This window comes from Aristolochia californica, unplaced genomic scaffold, assembly GCF_029961685.1.
Source record: "Aristolochia californica isolate CCGP_79_NKW_82.1479 unplaced genomic scaffold, dmAriCali1.0.hap1 SCAF_4, whole genome shotgun sequence".
NCBI classification, from domain to species: domain Eukaryota; kingdom Viridiplantae; phylum Streptophyta; class Magnoliopsida; order Piperales; family Aristolochiaceae; genus Aristolochia; species Aristolochia californica.
Window position 1 is genome coordinate 16,283,867 of NW_027182103.1, and position 10,284 is coordinate 16,294,150.

A 10,284-nucleotide genomic window follows, 5' to 3' on the forward strand; every position below is an offset into this window, starting at 1 on the left:
CATGCATTTCCATTTTTTGAAACAAGTGTAGAAAAATCTCTTTCTTATAAAATTCTGATCTATTAGGGTTGAACTCATGGAATTTCCAAAACTGGAAAACAAAACTTTTGTGTTCATTTGTGGTGAGTGAATATATTTTCTTTAGTTACATTTTTTATTGCTTTAAATTATTTTCATAAATAAACTCTAAAATTTTCATTTTGTTGTGATCTTTTTGACTTTTATCTCTTTTTTTGTTTAAGAGATGAAGGGAAAGTGAAAACAAAAGTTTTATTTTTGAAAAAAGTGTACATCTAAAATGGGAATGCACAATAGACAAATGTAGAGAGAGATATTCCAAAAAGTGTCTGTAATTTTTAGGGATTGTAAATTTTGTTTCGTTTTTATATTTTTGGTACTGTAATCGTCAGGAAAAGGGGGAGGCGGGGGCTTTTTAACTGAGTGTAGACTCCCAATCCATAAGTCATTCTTTAAAAAAATATATCTCGTTACGCATGATAAAACACTTTAAAATCATCTATGATCCTTAGGTCAGCTTTTTGTAAATGGGGAAAATAATGGCTTGTGTGACTCGGGTAAATATCCCACCGCACGGTCACTTGGGAATTTTATGTTATTCGCTCTAAAAGGTTTGGATCCACAGGTCATTTGCCTCGTCAACATGTTTCAAGCATGCATATCCATTTTTTTTAAAACATGTGTAGAAAAATCCCTTTCTTATAAAATTCCGAGCTATTAGAGTTGAACTAGTTGAATTTCCAAAACTAGATAAGAAAACTTTTGTGTTCATTTGTCGTGAGTGAATAAATTTTCTTTATTTACATTTGTTATTACTTTAAATTATTTCCATAAATAAACTCTAAAATTTTCATTTTGTTGTGATCTATTTGCTTTTTATCTCTTTTTTTATTTATGAGATTAAGGGAAAGTGAAAACTCAAAGTTTTGATTTAAGAAAAAAGTATACATCTAAAATGGAAATGCACAATGCACAAATGTAGAGAGAGATAATTCCAAAAAGTGTAGGGAATTTTTAGGGATTGTAAACTGATGTAGAATTTAGTTACATTGGCTTTTATACCTCTCAAGCGTACGATTCATTCATGTAATTTAGCAGGAAGCGAGGGTCATATCCACAGGGAGGACTGAATTTTGTGTATTCTTCAGTCAACTAGCCTTACCAAATATGATGAATTAATATGAACTAAACACTAATTATATCCTAAATTATCAAGCAATCATCTGGTTAACTACTTGCACAATAGGAAACGTCAGCTCTGGATTTTACGGTGATTCGTCCCTCTCTTGAGCGCCACGTAACCACGGATCCGATTTCTCAATCCTTGCATCTAGACCCTCTCGGGCGCATAGAGTGAAAGACAGAAAACGGATTAAAATACCAAAATCCAACCTAAATTATATTCCTACCCTAACTAGCTAATTTAATCAAATATCCGAAAAACAAATATTCAATAAACATTAATTATCAAATCAGATTCAATAAACATTCAAAACCTAAGTTCAAACTATATAAAAAATGAAATTCCAAAATGAAATGAAATTCCAAAATGATGAATTACTCCCCTTCTCCTTCCTCTCGCTCGGGCAGCAACTCATTCTCACGGGTGCTGCAATTTCCCAAAATCAATGGCTTCGGGTAGCAAGAGTGAGTAGCCGGAGGTAGAGACGACGTCGGCAAGAAAGGTTAGAAGCCGACAGACGGAGGTACCGTCCGGCGAAGAAAGAAACAGAACTCAAGTTCTCTAACCGGCTCTCTCGAGTCTCGGTCGGAGTCGGAATAGCTCCGGGAATGGTCGGAAATATGTAATAGACGTCGAAGGATGGTCGGAATGCGGAATTGGCACCGAAGAAGCCCTCTCGGATCACCTCCCAGCCTGGCGAGCAGAAACTAGCACTGTCGAACTCACCTCCACGGAGACTCTCTCGAGCTCTCCTCGGGTTTGTTCTCGGTTGTTGGACGGCGGTGGATGACGGTGGAGCGGCGAAAGACAGTGGCGTGGCGAACGACGGTGGGAAACTCCTCTCGGGTCTTCCCCTGTTTTCGGTCTACGGTCGTGCTCTGCTTTGGTCGATCCTCTCTGTTTTCTCTTGATGCTCCTCCCTCCCCTTTGACGCTCCTCCTTTTCTTTAATACCATCTTATTTTTTTTAAAACGATTTGCCCTAAAAATCACCTCCATTTCACTAAGGGCATTTTGGTAAATATCTCCTTCTCCACCAAAATTCTCTTGAAATTCCATAATTGAATCTATAAAAAGCGTTTTAGGAAGAAATAAACCTTAAAAAAATGAAATATATTTTAGGAGAGAAAAATATGCAATATCGACAGTGATTAATGCCAAATTGAATAAATGCTCATTTCAATTGAAAACCGATAAATAACCACCTATAACACAATTATAAAGGTTATTCTATTATAATTAACCTAGTTCTCATGTCAGAATATGGCATCTATCACACCCCCAAACCTAAATCTTTGCTAGTCCCTAGCAAAACAACAATCGAACCAAAATTAAGCCTAGGAAAACAAAATGCCACTTTCGTAGGGAGCACGATTGCATTTAGCGCATGCAACAAGTCGTTAAACCCCTACTCTACAGTAGTGGACGAGTTATGTCTCGTGAGGGTTTGCATGGTATTTACCCACAAAATTCATCTAAATCAATAATATAAAAAGAAAAACTGAAGAAAATTTACTCCTCATTAGCATATGACTAACACTTAGTATCGTAAAATATCTAAAAATCATATGAGATCTTGCGCAATTTGAAAACCGGTGTAAAATATAGCCTATTACCAATCCAAATACACTCATTGTTACTCCACCTGAACCAATGTTACCCATATGCTATTACTTCAACAGAACAAAGAGGCAACAAATAACAATAAAATCCTGGTCACATCACAATTAAGAGAAAATAGTAGAGTAAGCCTGTTGTCTGACAATCTCACAAAAGAAATATACCAATTTCGATCTTGACCTGTAACTTCTTTCAAATTACAATTCATCATCAAAGTTAAGGAAACTCATTGCTTCCAGATTTAAAACCATTTTACGCTATTACCAGCGCACTTTTGCTATTACCAGCGTAATTTTTGTTTCACTGAATACTTTTGGTATTACCACCATTTTGTATTCGTCTTCACTGCACATGCACTTATTTTTAAGTAACCGACTGTTCTGGTGCATGTCCCTGGGTTTGGCCAGGCTGTTTCTGAAGTTATCTGTCTTTTGCAAGCAAGAGCATTTCCATTTGCATTCATACATTACAACAAGGAATTTCACTGAGGTATAAAAAGGAATGAGTTCAAACAGGCATACAAGACTATTCAGACTAACATAGATCAATACTAGATTTACATGTTCTCGTTTGCAACTAAGTTCCAAGTCTAATGCACTAGTAAGTTATCCCACTGAATTCTCATGGATCACAACAAATGATATCAGATTTCTAATAGGCATATTCTACATAGTTTTACGAAAAATTTTGAAACACATTTGAGCAACTTATTTTAACTCTACTAATGTTAACCATGTACTACGAGGAGTAATTTGAAAACCATGAACAGAAATCAAAAGAAAATTATTGCTAAGACATAAAAGAGTCGTTTCCTCCCCCCAAACCTAAACCTGACATTGTCCTCAATGGGGAAAAGTTAAAACACCAGAACGACTACAAAAAGGAATAACAACTTAGCTAGTTATACTCCAGGAGGGTGAGGGTTAAGCTCCCTCAGGGCTCCTAAATTCATTGGTGGGACCATATGTGTTTGGTCATCAACAATAATACCGAAAAGTCAATAAAGACCCCCAGGAATGATACATAGTCTCCCTCGAAGAAGGTTTACTCGTATCAGCCGTACCCGTAGGTAATCATCTGTAGATGAAACCGCTATCCCTCATCACACTTTGAAGAAATCTCCGTGTGACTGGCCACTGAAGGCAGCAAGAATCACGCGTTGAACACAAGTCCTTAAGTTACTCACCATAAGGTTTTCATTCAATACTTCAAGATCGAACTGGTCAATCCCAGAACGGTTGTTTGAGTACAGACCTCTCAAACTAGGGACCAAAAGTCTAGTCATCGACTACCGGAACCATTTATGCTCTCAGCCGGCAAGAGAGTACCCTGAGTCCATGATGGGGCCGGCATCGCCGGGGGACCTCCAATCAATCAAGACCAGAGTACACCAAAGGTTATCCCAAATAAGAATGAATACACCAAAAAAAATGAAAATAAAATTGTAATGTACAAAGGGATAGAAACGTGGGGATTGCCCACGATGTGCTAAGTTTATAGTCGTAAGCCAGACTTTGACACATTCAAGATGAAATGACAGGTTCCTCCAAGAAAATCACCATCACCTCCTCCGGTGTGGGGACATTCTCAAGATACGGTTTGAGCCTCTGACCGTTAACTTTGAAGACCGACCCGTTTCCGTGATTGTGGATCTCAATAGCGCCATGAGGAAACACCTGTGTGACTTCAAATGGACCGGACCATCTGGATCTTAGCTTCCCCGGAAACAAATGCAATCGTGAGTTACAAAGTAAAACATTCTGCCCAACAGTAAAAGACTTGCGAAAAATAGATTTATCATGTAAAAGCTTTGTTCGCTCCTTATACAGTTTGGCATTCTCATAAGCATCATGACGTACCTCCTCCAACTCATTCGATTGCAATTTTCTCTCCTCACCCGCTTGAGTTAAATCAAAATTCAAAGCCTTAATGGCCCAATAAGCTCTATGCTCAAGCTCAACAGGTAGATGACATGCTTTGTCGAACACTAGGCGAAATGGAGACATCCCAATAGGAGTCTTATAAGCGGTTCGATAGGCCCATAAAGCATCGTCCAATCGAATGGACCAATCTTTCCTATCAAAGCGTAACCTCTCCAAAATCCGTTGGATCTCCCTATTAGAGATTTCCACTTGACCACAAGTTTGCGGGTGGTATGGAGTGGACACCCGATGAGTGATGGAATATTTCTTCAATAAGGTCTCAAATGCTCTATTAAAAAATGAGATCCCCCATCACTGATGATCGCTCTCGAGGTACCAAACCGATTAAAGATATTTTCTTTTAAAAACTTTACCACCACTCTGTGATCGTTTGTCTTACATGCAATAGCTTCAATCCATTTAGAGACATATTCAACAGCAACAAGGATGTATTGATAGCCGAACGAGACAGGAAAAGGACCCATGAAGTCAATACCCCACACATCAAACAATTCAACAATAAGAATGGGGTTAAGAGGCATCATGTTCTTCCTAGACAAACAACTAGTTCGTTGGCATTTATCACACACCTGAAAAAAATCATGGGCCTCTCTAAATAATGAAGGCCAATAGAAACCATATTGCAAGACTTTAGCCGCGGTCTTTCTAGCACCAAAATGTCCACCACATGCGTGGGAATGACAAAATTCAAGAATGTTGGCAAAGTCTTGCTCATGTACACAACGCCTAATGACTTGGTCAGAACACACCTTGAACAAATAAGGGTCATCCCAAAAAAAAATTTTGACTTGGGAAAAGAATTTCAACCGATCTTGTTTACTCCAATAATCAGGAATCTTATGAGTTACAAGAGAGTTGACTATGTCAGCAAACCAAGGCAACTGGGATACTTGGAGAAGTTGTTCATCAAGGAAGGAATCATTTAAAGGAAGGAATCCTTCCTGAGGTGCTACACAGATCCTAGATAGATGATCAGCAACAACATTCTCACAACCCTTCTTATCTCAAATCTCAAGGTCAAATTCTTGCAATTGCAAGATCCATCTAATCAAGCGAGGTTTAGTGTCCTTGATGGATAATAAGTACTTCAAAGAAAAATGATCAGTGAACACTATAACCTTTGACCCTAACAGATATGATCCGAATTTGTTCAAGGCAAACACAACAGCTAGCAACTCCTTCTCAGTGGTAGTGTAATTCAATTGAGCATCATGAAGAGTGCGGCTAGCATACTGAATGAAAAAGGGCATTTTATCCGTCCCAAAACAGCCTCCAATGCATAGTCAGAGGCATCACACATCAACTCAAAAGGCAAAGACCAAATAGGGGGTTGGACAATGGGTGCAGTGGACAAACATTTCTTCAGTGTCTCAAAAGCATGAATACAAGCATCATCAAAGGCAAAAGCAACATCTTGAGCAAGTAAATTCGTCAAAGGACGAGAAACTTTGCTAAAGTCTTTAATGAAACGCCTATAGAACCCAGCATGGCCAAGGAAAGAACGCACCCCCTTCATAGAAGTAGGTGGTGGCAGATTGGCAATTAGGTCAACCTTGGCTTTGTCCACTTCTACACCCCGCTCAGACACTACATGTCCTAAAACAATTCCTTCTTTTACCATGAAGTGGCATTTCTCCCAATTCAAGACTAAATTGGACTTAATGCAACAGGACAATACGAGTGAAAGATTGTGCAGACATGTATCAAAACTAGAGCCAAACACAGAAAAGCCATCCATAAAGACCTCTAAAAAGTCACCAATCATGTCGAAAAAGATACTCATCATGCACCGTTGGAAAGTGGCAGGCGCATTGCATAAACCAAAAGGCATGCGTCTGTAAGCATAGGAGCTAAACGGACACATGAATGTGGTCTTTTCCTGGTCTTCTGGAGCAATGGGAATTTGATTGTAGCCGGAGTATCCATCTAAGAAGCAATAAAAATTGTGGCCGGCCAATCGCTCTAGTACCTGATCAATGAAAGGTAGTGGGAAGTGATCCTTCCTAGTGGCGGAATTAAGTTTTCTATAGCCAATGCAGACATGCCACTTGGTGGTAGTTCTTGTGGGAATCAATTCACCACTCTCATTTTTCATTATCGTTATCCCCCCTTTCTTAGGGACAACTTGAATTGGACTCACCCAGGTGCTATCGGAAATAGGGTAAATGATTCCTGTCACAAGCAACCTGATGACTTCTTCTCTCACAACCTCCAGCATATGGGGATTTAACCTACATTGCATCTCACGTGAGGCTTTAGTCCCCTCCTCCAAATGAATATGATGCATGCATATGGAGGGGCTAATCCCTTTTAAGGCATCAAGAGTCCACCCCAATGCCTCTCTGTGTGCTTGTAAAACTTCAGTCAATTGTTCCTCCTGCTCAGTACTCAAATCAGAGGAAATAATGACTGGCAATGAGTTCATGGGCCCCAAGAACACATACTTCAACGTGGGAGGAAGTGGCTTAAGATCTAGCTTGGAAGTTTCAAGAGGTTTGTCCAAGTCAAGATGAAGATCCTGTGGATGATCAGTTGTGATAACCTCATAAGCTTCCTCCAACATGGGTACAAAATTGAGTAAAGAATCAACCTCTCGGAAATATGTTTCCTCATCAAAATAGTCCATGTCTAAAGATGTTATGCAAGACTCAAAAGATTCAAGAGTGGATTCGTCATCAAGCATAATAGTTTCTATCTTAAATGCAGGACTCAGATCATCAGACTCAAGTGGGTGGTGCCCGGTATTAAATACATTCAATGAGACCTTAAAATTTCCAAAAGACAACTCCAACTCACCACTTTTACAATGAATGATAGCATTAGATGTGGCTAAGAAGGGACATCCTAGGATGATAGGAATTTGGTTGGTCACATTGACTACTGGTTCTGTATCAAGAACAATGAAATCAACCGAGAACAGAAATTTGTCCACTTTTATCAAAACATCTTCAACTATTCCTCGTGGTATCTTGACAGAACGGTCAACTAGTTGAAGTCTGATGGGAGTAGGCTTCAATTCCCCCAAACCTAATTGCTGGTACACAAAGAAAGGAAGCAAATTCACACTTGCCCCTAAGTCAAGAAGAGCTCTCTGGATGGTATGTTCACCAATGACACATGAAATTGTGGGACATCCAGGATCTTTAACTTTAGGAGGAGTGTTGTGCTTTAGAATTGAGCTTACATTCTCAGTAAGAAAGACCTTTTGTTTAGCATATTGTTTTCTCTTCTGTGTACAAAGGTCTTTAAAAAATCGGGCATAGACAGGGACTTGCCTAATAGCATCAAGAAGTGGAATGTTAATGTGAACCTTACTAAACAGTTCCAACATTTCATGCATGCTATCTCCTTTCCTAGGTGGGCCCGATAACCTCTACGGATAAGGAGCTAGTGGGACTTGGTTAGGGATCTGCTTGGCTGTTGGTGGAGAACTTGGACCTTCTTCACCCAATGATGTGTCCCCATTGTCATCCTTTGACTCCTTCGACTTAGTGGTCCCTACCCCATTGTTCAACTCATGACCACTCCTAAGGGTGGTTATGGCTTTGGCTTGTTCATGGTGGGGTTTGGAACTCAACCCACTCTCATGTGTGCTTTTCGGGTTAGGAATGGTTTCACTCGGGAGTCTATTTTGTGCTTGTTCACTCATGTGGCTGGCCAACTAACTCACTTGCATTTCAAGTTTAGCAATGGAGGATTGTGTATTCTTCATGAATAATTGAAGTGTATCCTCAAGTGAAGGTGTTTTTGGAATCATTTGCTGTTGAGTGAAGTGTGGGCGTGGAGCTTGGGGTTGAGTAAACCCTGGAGGACCCCAAACCTATGGGCCCTTGGACCATGAGAAATTTGGGTGCCTAGCCCAACCCGGATTATATGTTTCTAAAAAAGGATCGTTCCGGTTTGGTCTATGAAAATTCTGGACTGCATTCAAGTCCTCAATGAGCTCTGGGTAGGATGAACTAGATGGACACATTTGTGTGGGATGAGATGAACCAGAGCATATGGCACAGACAGTAGATGGGTTAGGAGCAGGTGAACTCTTGGACACCATAAGGGCATCAATTTTTCTAGTCAACCCCTCAATCTTGGCCATGAGCATAGGTGTTTCACTAACCTCGTAGAGACCCCCTCTTTTGGATTCATGGGATCTCCTATCAACATTAAATGACGAACCCCATTGCTGAGATTGATCACTCAACGTTTCAAAAAAGTCTCACGCCTCACTAGCACTGTTACCCATCAAACTCCCACCACTCGTTGCATCTACCATAGATCTAACCTGGGGTGTAAGACCTTGATAAAAGTATGGCACTAAATGCCATTTCTCAAACCCATGATGCGGACACCTACGGATCAAATCCTTCCATTTCTCCCAAGTCTCATAAAAGTGTTCACCCTCCTGCTGCATAAAGTTGGAGATTTCTCTTATGAGGGCTGTAGTTCTCTGAATGGGAAAGTACTTGGACAAAAATTTCGTGACTAAGGTGTCCCATGAAGTAATGCTGCCCACCTCTAAGGAATTAAGCCAAGACTTGGCCATATCCTTAACTAAAAATGGAAAAAGTCTTAACCGGATAGAGTCATCTGAGAAATTCTGGAATTTGAAAGTTGCACAAATATCTAAGAATTCCTTGATGTGGTAATATGGGTCCTCCTTCTCCAACCCATAGAATGTAGGGAGGAGTTGAATCACACCCGGTTTCAACTCATAACTGGCGGCAGTAGTGGGTGGCAATATAATGCAAGAAGGTGATGTGAAGTAGGATGGGAAAGAATAATCCCTCAGGGCTCTACGGTCATCTGCTGCAAGTAACTGTAATGGTTCACCCTGATTTGCCATGGTAGCTCCTAACTTGACTTCGGGTGTTTTCCTACAAATCCGTTCTACCTCGTCAACAAAGGGAGCTAGGGAGCGGCGCCCGTGCATAAAAACACAAAAAGAAACAAAACGAACAATCAAATTAAGCTAACAAACTCACTACTAAAAATATGAACTAACTAGAAGAAATAAAAATAATTCCATACAAAATCACCAAGCTAAAATTATGAAAGAAAAAAATAAAAATAAAAATAAAATAAAAATAAATCTAACCTAAGACCATGGAGAACAAAGAAATACACTTAATACGTGCCTCCCCGGCAGCGGCGCCAAAAACTTGATGTAGAATTTAGTTACATCGGCTTTTATACCTCGCAAGCGTACGAATCGTTCATGTAATTTAGCGGGAAGCGAGGGTCATATCCACAGGGAGGACTGAATTTTGTGTATTCTTCAGTCAACTACCCTAACCAAATATGATGAATTAATATGAACTAAACACTAATTATATCCTAAATTATCAAGCAATCATCGAGTTAACTACTTGCACAACAGGAAACATCAACTTTGGATTTTACGGTGATTCGTGCCTCTCTCGAGCGCCACGTAACCACGGATCCAATTTCTCCATCCTTGCTTCTAGACCCTCTCGGGCGCATAGAGTGAAAGACAGAAATTGGATTAAAATACCAAAATCCAATC

The 10,284-nt window shown here is 39.8% G+C and overlaps 1 non-coding gene across 1 annotated transcript; it reads left to right on the forward strand.

Annotated features, from left to right (window-relative positions):
- Nucleotides 1–9,091: 9,091 nt before the first annotated feature.
- On the forward strand, nt 9,092–9,198 carry LOC137964355 (small nucleolar RNA R71). The gene has a single exon (XR_011115551.1). It is a non-coding gene; the product is annotated as a small nucleolar RNA R71 (small nucleolar RNA).
- The last annotated feature ends 1,086 nt before the right edge of the window (nt 9,199–10,284 follow it).